We start from the raw sequence: 18,394 nt of genomic DNA on the forward strand, positions 1-18,394 counted from the left end.
CCTGTTTTCACATTCATGTTAGATTAGCATAATTAATACACTATCAGTGTCCTGATTTGGGGGCATCAGAGGCTAATCATTTTATAATACAGGGCTGCAGGGGCAGGGTATTACTTAATCACTTGGAGTCAACCTGCCTTTCAAGGTACCATCCCTTCAGTACTTGTCATTGTTATTCAACCAGTTAGTTGTCTCAGCTGCACTAGCTTTCCAATACATAGATCTCTATTGTGGCCACAAGTGTATCATGAGATATTTGGTCAGATGCTTTGCTGAAATCCAGATAAGCTATAAACGAGAGCTAGTTTGGTTTATTTGTAATTTTTCTGTTTGTAACACTGTTTTTATTTGTAATAGAAAAATACATAAATGAACTTAATAGAAAAATACATAAATGAACTTCCAGCTCTATCATTACTTATTTAAATTTTAAAAACGAACATAGGTAACAAACTCTCTACTTCTCATGATAACTAACAGTGTATTTTTATCTCAAAAGAAACCTGTAAAAACCTTACAAAATTTCAGTCTTCTTTTTCATTGTCAGCAGAGCCTTGTTGGCAAATGTAATTATAACCATATATGTGTCTATTCTCTAGGCATGGAGAAAGCAAAGACCCAGACAATTTTCTCGATAGATCAGAATTCAGAAGTAATAGCAGGAATGCTATAGGTTAGCCTGGGTGGGAGAGACACACTCTATGTGAACTCTTAATTTTGGTCAGCTATGCTGAGAACAGAAGTCACTGCCAACTTGTTAGATCTAAAATAAATAAATATGATGTGCTTGGCAGAATATGCGATTACAGTAATAAACATGCATTACAGTAATAAACCTCAACATGTTTGTCACCCCAAATCAAAAGGGCACAGTCTAAAACTTGATGTTTTCTGGGTTGGAGGGAGCAGAGAAATTTTAGTTTGTCAGTGTTCCCTTAAGGCAACTTTACATGGCCCTGCTGGATTTGGGCACATGAAGTTATTCAATATCCCCTGAGCCAAGTTCTCCTTGGAATGTGCTAAGTATAAAGGAGAGCTCACGGCACCAAGTAAAAGGACAGGGGCCACAAAGTGTCTGTTGATTTTTCTCTTCTTTTCACCTCCCATGTCAGGGTAGACCTTCATCATCTGAGGTCTCGGTTATTTCAAATCAAAACATTTCCTCTCTCTGAGGCATTTGGCTGACTGCTGTCTCCCTGAATCTTCCTACATCATGATGTAAAGTGACTCCCTGCCACCTACTCATCAAGTGTAATATCTCTGGATTTCCAATCACTCATAGTCTGGCCTCCCCATCTTAAACTAAATGAATGGTGCAATGTTTAATTTACGTATATCAAAATAATGATTTCAAGCATATGTTTGTACCCATTATCCTCTTTAAGAAAGAAAATAACCCAAATACCTGAGTACTTCTCTTCCATTATATTTTTCTCTTAATCTTGAAGGTAGCTAGTGTCCTCAATGTATTCCAATGCAGTTCGTCGTATGTTTCCTACAAGTGTATGTATCCATATGGTATTATGTGTATTATTTAAAACCTGATATAAATAGTATCATTATTGTATGTATTCTTAAAAAAGTTTTATTTGTCATTATTATTTTTGTGAGATCTATCCATGTAAATATGAATAGCTCTAGTTTACTTACTTTCACAGGTGAGTAATATTCATGTATTACAAACCTGTTTATCCATTCCACTATCGGTGAACATTTATATTTTCCATTTTCACTGTTAAAAACAATGGTGCTACTGTGTTTTCCTGAAAATAAGACCGAGTCTTTTACCATATTTCCCCCAAAATAAGACTGGTTCTTATATTAATTTTTGCTCCAAAAGATGCATTAGGGTGTATTTTCAGGGGATGTCTTATTTTTTTCATGTACAACAATCTACATTTATTCAAATATAGTCATGTCATCTTCTTCTGGAACATCGTCATAACGTACTAAATGCGTCCATCTGGCTGACTATCTTAACTGGGGCTTATTTTTGGGGGTAGGTCTTATTTTTGGGGAAACACGGTATGTATATTCTTGTACATAGCGTAAAAGAATTGTGTTGTTTGTTTAGGGTAACTATCTAGAAGTATGATTTTTGGTTGTAACTTATGTTCATACCAACCTCACTTAAAATGGTCAAATTACTCTCTGACATGTTTACATCAAGATATACTTCTGCCCTCAGTGTGTAGCAGTTCCTGTTGTTCTGTATCTGTGCCAACATATGTATTTCCTGACATTGACTTTTTTTGTCTTTCTGATGGGTGTAAATGGTATTCTATGGGTATCTCACTGTGGTTTTAATTTTTTTTACTGGGGAATATTGGGGAACAGTGTGTTTCTCCAGGGCCCATCAGCTCCAAGTCACTGTCCTTCAGTCTAGTTGTGGAGGGTGCAGTTCACTGGACCATGTGGGAATTGAACCAGCAACGTTGGTATTATGAGCACTGCGCTCTAACCAACTGAGCCAACCAGCTGCCCCTGGTTTTAATTTTAAGACAGAACATGTTTCATGTTTCCTGGCCTATCTGGTTTCTTTTTCTGTGAATTATCTGTGTGTATCTAAGATTTTAGTACCATTTATTTACATATTGATTCATTCTACAGTTTATAGACATTTGATTTATTTCCTATATATGGCTATTATGAATAATGTTGCTTTAAATATTCTTTGACATGTCTTTTCATGTACGTATTTATTCTTTCTAAAAGATTTTTATTAAAATATAGCTAACATGCAATATTGTAATAGTTTCAGGTATACACCATAGTTGTTCAACATTTATATACCTAGAGAAGTGATCACCATGATAAATCCAGCAACCATCTGACACCATTCTGACACCATGCCACACTATTACAATATTATTGACTATATTCCCCATGCTGTACATTACATCCCCATGACTTATTTGTTTTATACCTGAAAATTTAAACCTTGTATTCCTCTTCACCTTCTCCCTCCCCTTTTAGTTTTTCAATTGCAGTTGACACTCAGTTTTATTTTATATTAATTTCAGGTGTACAGCATAGTGGCTAGACATTTATATAATTTAAGAAGTGATCCCCCTGACTAGTCTAGCACCCACCTGGTGCTATACACAGTTATTACTATATTATGGACTATATTCCCTATGCTGTATTTTATATTCCCATGATTATTTTGTAACTACCAATTTGTACTTCTTAATCCCTTCACCTTTTTCACCCTGCTTCCCAACCCCACTCTCATCTATCACCCCAACAAATCTAGTGCCAATCTGACACCATACATAGTTATTACAATATTATTGACTATATTCCTTATCCCATAACGTAAATCTCCATGACTACTGTGTGACAACCAATTTGTACTTCTTAATCCATTCCACTTTTTCACCCATCCCCAACCTCCTCCCATCCGGCAACCATCAAAATGTTTTCTGTATCTATGAGTTTGTTTCTGTTTTGTTTGTTTATTTTGTTCTTTAGATTTCACAAATAAGCGAACTCACATTGCATCTGTCTTTCAATGTCTGACACTCCACTTAGCACAATACCTTCCAGGTCCATTCATGCCATCACAGATGGCAGGAGCCCATTCCTTTCCCTGGCTGAGCAATATTCCATTGTATATATGTACCACCTCCTCATTATCCATTAATCCATTGATGGACACCCAGGCTGCCTCCACATCTTGGCCATTGTAAATAATGCTGCAATGAACATCTGGATGCACATGACCCCTTGAAGTAGCATTTAGGTTTTTTTCGATAAATACCCAGAAGTGGTATTACTCGGTCTTCTTTGTCTTGTTATACCTTTGTTTTGAATTCTATTTTGTTTGGTATAAGTATTGCTGTCCCAGCGTTTTTTTGTTTGTTTGTTTTTTTCTTTTCTTTTTTCCCATTTTCATAAAATATCTTTTCCCATCCTTTTATATTCAGTCTCTTTGTGTCATTGGATTTGAAGTGAGTCTTTTGTAGGCAGCATACGAGGTTGGACAATTAAATTCACAAACTTGTTGCAACGATGTTGCTAACCTTTTTTGATATCAGAGGGATTATTCATTATGAATTTGTACCATCTGGACAAACAATTAACCAAGTTTACTATTTGGAAGTGCTGAAAAGACTGAGTGAAAAAGTTAGACAACGTGAACTTTTCACCAACAGTTTATTGCTCTTGCATCATGACAATACACGGCACTGTCTGTGAGAGAGTTTTTAGCCAGTAAACAAATAACTGTATTGGAACACCCTCCCTATTCACCTGATCTGGCCCCCACTGACTTCTTTCTTTACCTGAATATAAAGGAAATATTGAAAGGAAGACATTTTGATGACATTCAGGATATCAAGGGTAATACAACGACAGCTCTGATGGCTATTCCAGAAAAAGAGTTCCAAAATTACTTTGATGGGTGGACTAGGCACTGGTGTCAGTGCGTAACTTCCCAAGGGGAGTACATTGAAGGTGATCATAGTGATATTCAGCAATGAGGTTTGTAGCAGTTTTTCTAGGATGAGTTTGCGAACTTAATTAATTGTCCAACCTCATATGTAAGAGTCTTATTTTCTTACCTTTTCAGCCATGCTATCTTTTCATTGGAGCATTTAATCCATTTACATTTAAAGTAATCATTGGTATATTATTATTGCCGTTTTAGTATTCATATTTTTGACTTTTTTCCCCCCGTCTTACAGAAGTCACTCTAACATTTCTTGTAATATTGGTTTTGTGATAATGAACTCCTTTAGCTTTTTTTTTTTTTTTTTTTTGTCTGGGTAGCTCTTTATCTGTCTTTTGATTCTAAATGATAGCTTTTCTGGGTAAAGTAATCTTGATTGCAGGTCCTTGCTTTTCATCATTTTTAATATTTCTTACCAATTCCTTCTGGCCTGTAAAGTTTCTGTTGAGAAATCAGTTGACTGTCTTATACGAGCTCCCTTGTAGGTAATTAACTGCTTTTCTCTTACTGCTTTTAAGATTCTCTTTTTGTCTTTAACTTTTGGTATTTTAATTATGATGGTATTATTATGATGGTATTATTATGATGGATTATGATGGTATTTGGTATTATATTTATTTTAATTTGGTATTTTAATTATGTGTCTTGGTGTGGGCCTTTTTGGGTTCATCTTATTTGGGACTCTCTGTGTTTCCTGGGCCTGTATGTTTATTGTTTTCACCAGGCTAGTGAAGTTTTCCGTCATTATTTCTTTAAATAGGTTTTTAATTCCTTGCTCTCTCTCTTCTCCTTCTGGTACCCATCCCTATGTATGTTGGTACACGAGATATTGTCCCAGAGGCCCCTTAAAATGTCCTTATTTTCTTTTTTGGATTCTTTTTTCTTTTTCCTGTTCTGTTTGGGTGTGTTCTGCTACCTTATCTTCTAAATTGCTGATTTGATCCTCTGCTTCATCTAATCTACTGTTGATTCCCTCTAATGTGTTCTTCATTTTAGTTATTGTATTCTTTGTTTCTGACTAGTTCTTTTTTAATGTTTTCTATCTCCATTTTTATGTTTCCCATTTGTTGAAGTTCTTCCTGAGATCATTGAGCATCCTTCAAACCAGTGTTTTGAACTCTGCGTCTGGTAGATTGCTTGTCTCCATTTTGTGTAGTTCTTTTTCTGGAGCTTTGTTCCATTCCTTTATTCTGGACATGTTTTTTGTTTCTCCATTTAGTCTGCCTCCTGTGTTTGTTTATATGTATTAGGTAGAGCTTCTATGTTGCCCGGTCTTAGTAGAATGGCCTTATATAGTGGCTCTGTGGGGCACAGTGGCACAGTCTTCCTGTTCACATTAGCTAGGTGCTCCAGGTGTGGCCCTTGTGTGGGTTGTGTGTGCCCTCCTGTTATAGTTGATCCTTGGTTGTTGTTTGCACATCAGTGGGAGGCACTGACCCTCAGGCTGATTGGTTGTTAGGACTGGTTGTAACTACAATTGAGGAGCTGTTGTTCAGGTGCTGACCCTACAGAGCAGGATTCTCTTTAGCAGAGCTCTGGTGCCTTCCCAGCCTGGCCTTTGGATATGTCATCTGTGGGGGTAGCTCGATGGTCTCTGGCTCAGTCCAAAGCCAGCCACCAGGTATGTCAGCCCTGGCGCCTCCTGGGAGGGGTCCTGACACAGGCCAAGTTCATCTGCAGTCTGTGCCCTGCCCAGGGCCATCTGGTATGCACCACAAAGTAAACCTCAGATGGCAGCCTCTTGCACTGGGCTTGGAGGTGCCCTCAGAGACCAAGCCACGAAACGAGGCTGGCTACTGCTAGTGCCAAGCTTGGGGCTGCTCAGCAAGAGGTACAGGGCATGACATGCTGCTTGTTTGAGGTTTGTCAACCTTTGAGAGATTTTAGGAACGTCTGCAGCATGAGCTAAGACAGGCCATTTGGATGGAAAAACCAATAGAAGCGGCTTGGGTGGGTCTGCACGTTGGGTGGGGCAGGGTCTACGGGAATCGCCGAGGTGGGTCGAGCATTGTTAGTTATGTTGATGGAGACTCAGATATCGCAGTCACTTGAATCTTCATTCTAGGACATAGGAGGCCTCAACAAAAGCACAGGGGCTTTTGCCAGCACTTCTGTCTGGAAGAAAGCTGACCCTCCAGCTCTCGTCTTGCAGCTAGACAGCTAATTTCCTCCCCACATGTACCTGGCACCTTTCAAACCCCTGCCCTAGTACAGAGCTCAGAGTGAGTGAGTCCATCAGCAAGTAAATCCATGTATGGATTCTCTAAGAGGAATGCCTGGGTCTCCAGCCTCCCTGTCTCACTCAGCCTCAATCTCTGCTGGTTTTCCCAGCCAGATGTTGTGGGGATTTCTCTTCTCTGCACTGGAATCCTGGGCTGAGGAGCATGGTGTGGGGCTATGACCCCTCGCTCCTTTGGGGGACCTTTGCAGATGAGATATTCCTCCCGATTTTTAATGGTTACATGCAGGTGTGGGACCAGTCCATTCTGTATCTCCTCCCCTCCTACCATTCTTGAGGTGGCTTCTTCTGTATGTCCTTAGCTGTAGGACTTCTGTTCAGCTAGACTTTAGGTGATTTTCGATGATGGCTGTTCTGTTGTAATTTTGATGTTGTGAGAAGAGGCAAACACAGTGTTTACATACTCCACCATCTTGATTGGAAATTCCTAATTCCTTTTTTTTTATCTTTTGTGTCTATTACAGGTTTTTTGTTTGTGATTATAATGAAAATAACTTATAACAGTCTATTTTAAGCTAATAACTTTGGTTGTATACCCAAACTTTACACTTTTACTTCTCCCTTCCTAGATTTTATGTCACTGATGTCATAATTTACATCTTTTATTATCATGTATCCATTAAAAATTATTGTGACTATAGTTATTTTTAATACTTTTCTTTTTTAGCTTTTATATTGGAGTGGAAAAGGATTTATGCACCACTATTGCAGTATTAGAGTATTCTGAATTTGACTATATACTTATCTTTACCAGTGAATTTTATACTTTCATATGTTTTTATGTTCCTAATTAGCATCTTTTCAGTTCAACTGAAGAACACACTTAAGCATTTCTTGTTAGGCAGTTCTAGTGGTGATGAACTCTCTCAATGTTTTTGTTTGTTTGTTTGTTTGTTTGTTTTTGTTTTTTTGTCTGGGAATGTCTATCTTGCTTTCATTTCTGAAAGACAACTTTGCTGGACATATTGTTCTTGGTTGGCAGTTTTCTTTTTCTTTTTTCAGCACTCTGAATATATTATCTGACTCCCTCCTGGCTTGCAAGATTTCTGCTGAGAAAGCTGCTGATAGTCTTATGTGGGTGATAGTGTGTAGATTGAGGTTTCCTTGTATATAATGAGTTGCTTTTCTTTTTCTGCTTTCAAAATTCTGTGTTTGTCACTGATTTTTGACAACTTGATTATAATGTGTCTCAATGAAGACCTCTTCATGTTCAAGGTACTTGGAGGGTTTTGGATTTCACAGATCTAGATGTTCACTTCCCTCCCCATGTTGGAAAGCTTTCTGTCATTATTTTTCTAAATAGGCTTTCTCCTCTTTTTTCTTACTTGGATCCTTTTGAGTCTCCCATAATGTGTATATTGATTCTATTAATGGTGTCACGTAAGTTCCATATGCTTTCTTCATTCTTTTTCATTGTTTTTTATTTTTGTTTCTCTGATTGGATAATTTCAAATTATCTGGCTTTGAGTTCACTCATTCTTTCTTCTGCTTGATCGAATTTGCCATGCAAAGTATCTGTTGAATATTTCAGTTCAGTCACTGCATTCTTCAGCTCCAGAATTTCTGTTTAGTTCTTTTTTTTATGGTTTCTGTCTTTTTTGAACTTCTCATTTTGTTCATGTATTGTTTTCCTGACTTTGTTTATTTGTTTATCTGTGTTCTCTTAAAGCTCAGTGACCTCCTTTGAGAAAATTATTTTGAATTCTTTGCCAAGCTATTTGTAGATCTGCATTTCTATGAGGTCAGTCACTGGAGTTTTATTTTGTTCCTTTAATGATGTCATATTTCCTTGATATTTCATGTTCCCCAAAGCCTTTCATTGCTTATTTCACATTTGAAAAACCAGTTACCTCTTCCAGTCTTTACTGACTAGCTTCAGGGGAGAAAGATCTTTACCATTCAGCCCATCTGGAAATTCTGGAGGTCTCTCAGACCATTTCTACAGATGTGCCCATTATATTCCTCTTTTTCCCTTTTTGGGGGAACTCTTAGGATTGTGTGCCTCCTGAGCCCCACAAATCTAGTCTGGGTGCTTATAGACTCCCGTTTATTTTCCCTAGGGCAATGTCCTGAAATATTCAAGGCTGTGTGCCTTCTCCCAGTCTAGCAGAGTTAAGTTGGATGGTAATATCTGTGTTTGGAAATTTGCATGTTCCATCTGCATGGGAGTTAGGGTGCTAGGGGCATGTAAAAACTAGTTGTGAGGGGTTCACAGGTGAAGTTTCCTGTGAACCCCTCACAACTAGTTCATCCACAGGGCTCTTGATGGTGACTGTGAATTGGTTAACACAATCTATAGGTGAGATCCACAGGCTGGTTGCTGTGAGCCCCTGCTTTTTTTCCCTGCTTCTAGCTATCCCCAGACTCTTCATCTATATTGATATCTTGCATGTTCTGGGTGGAATGTGACAGAAATGTGGTTCTTCAGCTGTGTCCCACAAAACTTGGGAAATCAAATGCTTCCTTTGCTCTTATTTTCCCCTGTGGGAGAAATTGCAGGCTGAAGGGATCTTTCTTGGCACTGAGTTGTGATGTTAGGGGAGTGGTAATGGGAGTACAGTGAAACTATTCTTCTTACCCTTTTCAATGTGTTTATTCTCAGATTTTTTGCAACACTGGGTTGCTGGAACCTCTCATTGCACTCCTGGTCTTCCAAAAATGTGTTCTCATCCGTGGGTGGTTGTTAAAATTGGTGTTTCTGTGGGGATTTGAGGACTGGAACCCCATGCCATATCTTGCTGACTTTACTCAATATTCATTGTTGAATGAATAAAGTTTATATTTAATTTTTTTATAGTTTCTCTCATCCTTATTGATGTAATTACATATTTGAATATATAAAATACTAATGTGGTTCAATATATTAAGACTATACAAAAAGAAATATTCAGAAAAGGGTCACTTCCTCTTTATCTCTTTTATCTTGTGCCCACTTCTCCCACCTACTAGTAACCAATTTTAATAATTTTTGGTTTTCCTTCCTTTTGCTTCTTTTTGAAAAATAAGTATATATATATTTTCTCTATCTTTCTTACACAAAACGCATGAAGTTTTACATACTTTCTACACTTTTATATACCATATATTCTTTTCGGCTACTTAACTTTATAGATATCAAATTCTTTCTTATAAGTTCATGGAGAACTTTATTATTCTTTTCTGTATTGTGTCAATTTACCATAGTCTATTCAGCAGTTTCCTGTATATGAACATTTAAGATTTTTCCATATTTTATAATTACTTTATCTCATAAGAGTGTGTGTGTATAATTTTTTTTTGGTAATGTTAGAAGTATGTATTTAGGGAAAATTCCTAGAAGTTTGATTACCATATTAAAGGGTAAATGCATATGTAGTTTTCCTGGATATTGTTAAACTCCCCTTCCCACATTGCACCATCTCTGGTCCCAGAAATAATGTATTAGAATGTTCATTTCTCCACAGCCTCACCAACAGAATATGTTGTTAAGCTTTTGATTTTTTTCATTCTGACAAATGAATATTCAATGTAGTTTTAATTTACACACACACACACACACACACACACACACACACGAGGTTGAGCATGCTTTCATGTCTCTGAGTCATTTTTTAATAATCTGTCAATTGTCTACTTGTGTATTTTGCCCATGTTTCTATCAGGTTTCTGGGTTTTCCCTCTCTTGATTTTAAGAGTTCTCTATTTATTAGGGACATTAGCTCTTTTCCCATTTTGTGTATTGTACATATTTCCTGCTGATTTTCATTTGTTTTTTTATTTTGCTTATTGTATTTTCTTAAACTTGTATGTAATAAAATTCATCAATATTTTCTTGTATTGAATCTGGATTTTAGGCCATAGTTAGAAAGCTTTATCCCCACATGCTTTCTTCTAGTATATGTATAGTTTTATTTTTTACATTAGACCTCTGATCCATTGGAATTTATTTTTGTATATGATATGAGATAAAGATTCTATCTTATCTTTTTCCATGCAGATATTCTACAGTATCAAAACAATTTATTAAAACATATATCTATACCTATGATATGATATGTTACCTAATTTATATAGTAAATCACCATATGTATTAGAGTCTTTTTCTGGGCTTCCTATTCTTGTTTTACTATTCATGTACGAGGCTCTTCCTGTTTCATTTATTGTATTTTAATATCTCATATCTCCTCCCAGATAACACTTTTCCCCATTGTTTTATAGTTATTCTGGCATGTTTATTTTAAACTATTTATTTAAAATATACACTTTTGTATAAACCTGTCTCGTTTCACCAAAATATCTTGTTGGTATTTTTGTTAGTATTGTTTTACATTTGTGAATTAACTTCTGGCCACCTTGAATTTTAATTATTGTTAAATGCCCGGTACATAGCATGTTGCCAGGCTCATATCAGAACAAATTAATGAAAAAATGGACACACAGTTTGCAGTTTTTATAACTTTACTCAAATAGGCATGAAATATGTTTTATTTTAATAAAAAGTTAAGTATCATTTTGTGATAAAAGAATCAATCACAATGTTAACAAGTGTATTTTTCTATCTTAATAAAAGGTCTTCATATAGAATTATTAAAAAAACAACCAAGTAGCGCCTATAGCAGCTTGGAATATGTTTAAAATGTCACCTTTTCCTCATTTGATGGCAAATTATTATAATATTTTAATATTTTAAAGGATAAATTACTTTAGTATTTAAATAAATATGCAAATCCATGATCTCAGTCATATGACTAGTTCCCCTTAAAGTTGTGCAGTGTTACAGGGTTGTCCAGTGTAATAGCGTTTAAAACAGATTTGAAGTAGGGTAATGACATAAGGAATAATATGTGTCATTTTCACCTGAAGATGACAAACCTAAACACTTGAAGTAGGTAAATTATTCTGAGGTTTTCTCTTTAAGGATTTCCATTCCCTAATCTGTATTCTCTCTTATGACACATCCCGATATCTTTGCAAGAGAAGGTCAATTTACATACTCTTCAATGCATACAAATAAGCACATGATGCCTTTCGTTTTAAGAAATCCAAGTAGGTTTTTCAATTTTTTCTGTGTCTCTTTCTCTGCTGAAATGCAGCTGCCCCAGCTATGGAAGACAGCAGCCAACTGGCACAAAACAAGAAGTACAACAGTTGGCAGAAGGGAAATTTTGGTAATGACACCAACAATGTGAGTCAATTTTCTTGTGAAAAACTGCATGATTTAATCTTTGATGGAGAAATGACAAACTTTCCTTTCATTCATCTCTTAATATACATGTTAGTTTTTCTAATACATAATTTTTTAATATCAATATTTTTTTGAACAGAAGGAAGTAGGAGAAACTGTCCACCAATAAAAGGTAAAAGCTATAAACATTGTTTACCTAACCTTTTTGTTTGTGTTTATGAATGTCAACTTTTGTCATTTGCAGTGCCAGGTGAGCAATTAAGGATTTCCCTGGATTTATGGGAAGTCCCCTCACTCACTCATGATTCTGGGTAAAATTAAAAGTATCAGGTTTGACAGCCAATGATTGGTGTAGCTACCAGAGTATGTGTCTCTCTTGCATCATAAACTCCATGGAAAGAGTTACGGAATCATGATACAGGTGTTCTCACTAATGCATTGTTTGAATAAGCTCCCACGAGCTTTTATTAAGCGTCTAACTTAGGAGGACACAATTTTGCACAGTGGTTAGAGGCAAAGAGTTTGTTATCAGACAGATGTGTTTCACATCTTGGCTCTGATGAATTATTTTAACAAATTAATAATAAACTAACCCCTCTAGATATTAATTTTCTCATGAACAAAATTGGGATATGGATATTATAAGCACAATATACCTGTGCTGTGAGGGTTAGAAAAGGGAATGCTTTGCGTTCTGGTAGCTAGCTGTTATGTTTGTTAAGTAAGGTAGACCAGAAAGTCCTTCCCTTTTTGTTTGGGAACTGGCCAAACAAAGTAGAGGAAGTAGAGGAAGTAAATGCAGCAACGCATTTGTCTAAGTCATCTCAGTTCTACCGGGGAAACAAAAGTGTAAAATCTAGTATTCATGTACTTAATTGTCTGGAGACAGTGGGTCACCATAGGTTTTCAAGATATCTTAGGAGAGTCATTCTGGTGACTTCCAAAAAGGAGCCACTTATCCTGTTGAAAAAAAAAAAAGCCTTCTGTGATGTTTGTGGGACAGGAAAAAAAGCACTGAGAAGAGTCAGTAAAAATTATGGCAAAAATATCTACTGTTGATAAAGAAATTTTCCTTAGAGACAGCACTAATAGAAATTTCTGTGGTAACAGAAGTATTCTATTTCTGTATGGCCCAATATAATAGCCACTAACCACATGTGGTTATTGACTACTTTGTTTATGTCTAGTGATGGAGAAACTGAATTTTTAGTATTTTTTAATATTAGTTACTTAAGTAGCCAAATGTGGCTAGTGGTTACTGTATCGGAGAGCAGAGTTTTATGACATCCAGGCTGTAATTAGAAGTATAAATTATTCTAAAAGGAGAGCATCCCCTCATTCAACAATTTTTAAAGATCAATGGTATGCAAGTTACCAAAAGTGTTTTCTACTAGGTAATTTTTGTGTATATCTGCAGTGTAATTCTTGAGACATGGTTTGCCATCACTGAGTAAGTTACAGCTCTATAAATTTGTTGTCTGGATGCATTGTATGTAGTTCAAGAGGACTGAACACTCACCTGACTAGGGCAGCTTGGCTGTGAAGCCTTTATTCTCCCCACCCCACCTCCAAGAGCTGTTATAAACACTGGGAAAAAAATTGTGGACCATCTGTAGCTGCAGATGGGGATTTGTGGATGGCGTACAAGTTGCCGTCATGGAATCAGTAGGAATGCCCAAAATATGTCATCCAAATTGACCAGTCAGAATGGTGAGGGGAACATTATCTTGTTCGGATATTTGGTCTCACAAACCTACCATGGTGAATGGGCCCCTCATGGGATCACAGGCTCATTCTCCTTCCTCATTCTCTGATAATACTAATGCTTTAACTTTCAGCAGGCTGGACTCAGAGACTCAGGGACAGTTTCATAGCACAGCCATATCTGAAATACCACAAAATGTATCACTTGTCATTTTCTACCATTTGATTTTTGCTGCCAAAATAGGTTGTGAGCAAGTAATCTTTTGACTTGTTTGAAGCGATAAGCACTATGGACAATGAATATGTTGGTTGGATTATGTTGAAGTAAGTTTATTTTTTTAGTCATCATTCTTGAGTTTTTCTTGTGTGCAGCTTCTAACATATGTCATTTTACCATGTTATGCTTAAAATTCCATGGAAGCTAATAGATTAAACTGTTTGAGCGTGCTGTGAAGGCCACGGTTAAATAGGCAGAACCTGAGGGCCATTTAAGGAATCTCAAGTTTATTGTGAAGCCAACAGCCCCTTTCTCTCAGCCCTAGAAATTTATGCTTCTCTAAGATGCCTAATTTTGATAGATTCATGTATCTCATTTGTTTAAGATGCGTTGCAATGACATTGCAACATGGGCTAGTCTGAGCCCATCAGTCTGGTAGAATGATCCAGCAGAGAATCCCAGTGTGGAAGAAAATAAACCAGAGCGCCCTTAGCGTCGGTCTTTTTCAAGAATGCTGGGCTTGAGAAGATTCTGAAGGAGCATTTTAACTTGGAGAAAGATGTGGAATGTTTTGTAGGCTTTAGCAGGAGAATGCTGGCAGAAGTTCAGCCAGTTTCTGGAATAGTTGGTTAAGGACAGTTCTCCAAGGACATAGAATTTCTTCTGTGGTTGAGCAGCAATTGTTGGGCAATTTGGAGGTTATCAGGAGGGCAGAGAGGAACAGTTAGGGGCCAACCCATGTGCAAGAGGGCGGGGAGGGACAGCTGCAGGGGACAAGGATATACGAGGGACACTGTGGAAAATGTACCGTCCTTTAGCATCTCTCACAACAAGTTATGCAATTAAATGGTTTAATAATGTTTTCTGTCAAGAAAACAAAGACAGGCTAACAGAGCCATAGTTCTAAGGGATTTTTCAGGCTGATGGAATATATATTTTGAAGTGGGATCTAAACCACACATTTTGGGGGCACAGTGGCTGTGGCCATGGTAAGTGGCCCCCCGTCTCTGGGGGGTGGAGGTTGATCAGAGATCCCCGGATTCCTACTGGCTCCTGGAGAAGGAGAACCTGGTCTGAAAGGTGAATTAGGAGGAAAAGCAAACAACATGGCGCAGGGCCTCCCACGCTGTCACAGAGGGTGCAGTCTGGTCAGCTCACTCTGCTCGGCAGTGAACTTGGCAGCGCAAGTCTGCACCGTGCTGGTCCAGTGCCTGTGCCCAGGTGTGTGAGTCTGATTCAGGGCAGTATCAACCAGCTCTGTGGGTGCAGACGTGCAAAGCTCACCCACGTTCTCCAGCCCAAGTAATGCAATTGACAGTTTGATCTTCACCTGTCTGAATTACACATCTATTTCTCTGTTAGTTCCAAACTCAGGAGGGGGAACAGGGCAGTTTAATTATTGACCTACCAAATCTCTACAGGCCTAGGAATTCTTGGAATAGATTTCAATACTGTTGTTACATGGAGAAAAATGTATGGGTGTGATTGGGCCACTATCTGAATTAATTTGAAACGAAATAAGAATAGTAATGTTACTCACTGTTATTAATTAAACACTTAATATGTGCCAGGTTATGACCTAAACCCTTTATGTATGTTATCTCAGTTCTTGAACAACACATCTCTTAGGTATGCACGAGCAATCCCAGTTTTTTAGGTGAAGAGACTGAGGTTTAGAGAAGTTGAGTCGCTTGCTCAGGGTCACAGTGCTCTAAGTGGTCATTAGTACCACACAGTTTCTCACGTGCTTGAGCTCTGCATCTGGTCTCCTTGGGCTGGGCTGACCTGCACGCAGTGTTCCCTGGTGACTTATACAAATGGCCTTCAAACTGACTTCACCTTCCTCCTGATGCACTTGCACTTGCTTTTGTCTTTTCTGGTTCCATATCTAGCCTCGGACAGGTGGTTCTGACTCCGCTCTGTTTGGGTGAGCTTCTGAACTCTGCTTGTCTCTTTTTATACCTCTCCTTTCCCATGCAGTGTTTCCCTTTGCTCATACCCTTGGCTTCTTGGTCTAAGCTCCTTGGTTATAAGTATCAGCTATGATTTTAGCTCCTCAGAACTTCGTCTTTTTCTCTTTCTTCCTGTGAGAGGACTATGACTCAGACGGGTTGAAGGAGAGGAATTCGATAGTCAACTCTTACATATGCAGTGTTCAAAATAGCTGTGTGATCCAATAGTCAGAAAAGAATTACCTTTCTAAAATAGCCTTTTGATATTTGCTTTACTATAAACAATGTCTTTTCACTTTTTGGAGAAAAATGCCCAGTAGATGATCACAAGTTGCTGTGGGTGTACAGCCACGGGAAGCCAAAGTGAGGCTAAGACATCTGGGCTCAGAGTCTGGTGCTGGAAGAGTGTGCAGCACACCACATCCCCATTCAGGGTACAAGCACGTTAGTCACTGTGTTTAGGGTTTCCAGATGGGAATTCCCGCCCGTTCTCAGGAATTTTTTTTGCTTTCCCGTTCCCGAATCCCAAGATATAAACTGTTTTCTGTTCTCCACGATGAATTTTTTCCACAAAGTGACGACCGATACTACCAAACACCTGGGTTCAAGGAGCCGATTTTCCCGATTTCCCGACCAAATTTTCTCGGGATTCGGGAATGGGAAAGTGTAAAAAAGTCCTGAGAACAGACATGAATTCCCACCTGGAAACTCTAACTGTGTTGGCTAGTTCCCTAGAGAAACCAGTTTCATATGGTAAATGTGAGGGAAATGTGCTCAGGGAAATGTGAAGTAGCCAGGAGGAATACATGAAGAGGAAGATTTTGGAAGTGAGAGAAGGTCCAGGGACCCTTTTGAAATCCAAGGCTCCCTTTGTCTTGAAGGCGCAGCCCTCTCACTATGGAGTCTGGCAGCCATCTTTTGCATATGAGAACTCACTGTTAATTTTAATCCATTTTGCTCATCTGGTCAATCAGTGAATCTTTATTGAATCTTACTGTGGCACAACACTTGCAGAGAGTAGACGATATACTAGTGAACAAACTTGACATACTAGTGAGGGAAACAGTTGGGGAGATTAGTAGTCAGAATATAACGTGGGAAGTGCTTTTATAAGGTCCTGCAAGAATATCAAGGAGGGAGGGACATCCAGCCAGCTGTCCTTGAGATGTCAAGGAAAGCTTCCTGTAGGAGTCCAGTCTTCCTGTAGTGCTGTCTAGTCTTGGATTCATAGGATAAATAGGAGTCAGCTAAGTTTGGGGAAAGGAGTAAAAATAGTCCAGGTATCATGCTTGAGAGCTCAAGGGCAAGTGAGCACAGCACATTGAAATTACCCAAGAACGTTCAGCATTGCCCCAGTGTAGGGTGTGATTTGGGGATTATGGGGTATTGACTCTGGAGAGGACAGTAGGAGTCAGGTCAGCCAGGGCTTGAAGCTCATGTGAAGGGCCCTGAAAGCTACTGAAGGATTTTGAACAGGACAGCGACATGGTCAGTTGTTTGCTTTAGGGATTGCTGTGGTTGCTCAGAGAGCAGAGTGGAGGATCATAAGTTCGGGCACCGGGAAACCAGTGTGCAGGTTGTGGAATAATCAAGGTAAGATGCGGCAGTGCTTCAAATTGGAGTAGTAAATGCATGACTAGAGAAGTAGGTGAACTGCAGGAACGTTAGAAGGTAGGAGCTGCAGGATTCCATTGTTCATTGGTGCAGGTGCTGAAGGCGAGGGCTAAAGAGGCATTAAGGATGACTTCTAGGGTGGTACGTGGGCACCTGGGTGGATGGTGTGGCCACTATCTGAGACAGTGGACATGGAAGGAGAGCCATGTTTCTAGGGGCTTCTCATGACTGAGATTTCTAAACTCATTATTACTTTATGCAGTTTTAAGCAGATCAGTGCGTTGATCGGTTTCCTTTATTGCTAAGGGATAGCTGGGCTTATGTTTTCATTTGATTACTTTGGAAATTCATATTCCAATAAGAAATGCTCCTTTCAAATATGAGACGAACAAAAATGCTGCGAATAAATTTTATGTTTTATCATGATATGACAATGATTAAGTATATTTATTGGTTCCACCATGGGTGCTTATGTAATAGCACTTAAGAGGAAGTATGCTTCTTGCCCTTTTGGCTATCTATCTTAAATAGGCACATCTGTAACAGAACCTCACAATGAAGATTTATCAGCAATAAGATAGAGAAGCATGCAGCGGGGCCGTATTTCTTTCTGCCCACCCTCTCTGACCTCCCAGAGGCTGGCCTTGCCCCAGCATTCAAATATGCTTCTAAGCAACAGACAGCATTACACACAGTGGTGTGCTGGTAAATGTTAAACAACTGGCTCTCCGGGAAAACAAAAACCAAAAAACAAAACAAGTCTTGATGTGCAGCATTTGCTGATTTCTGTGGTGTCAACATTCTCACGTTGACCAATTTCAAGTTTCCAGCCTGACTCACTGACCACAGAGCTGGGAAGAGATGTGCACAACCAGCTCTTGCCAATTGGTGGAGGCCAGCGCCAGCCCACCCGCACCCTCTTCATATTTCTGCAAACATTTTAGTCAGTTTCAACCAGGCTGAAGATACAGATAGTTTCTTGTAGAGGTGTGATATTTTGTTATAGCTTGGATAAAAAAAACAAAACAAAACAAAAAAATCCTTTGTCTTA

The sequence above is a fragment of the Rhinolophus hipposideros genome (genome assembly GCF_964194185.1).
Source record: "Rhinolophus hipposideros genome assembly, chromosome: 1".
NCBI classification, from domain to species: Eukaryota; Metazoa; Chordata; class Mammalia; order Chiroptera; family Rhinolophidae; genus Rhinolophus; species Rhinolophus hipposideros.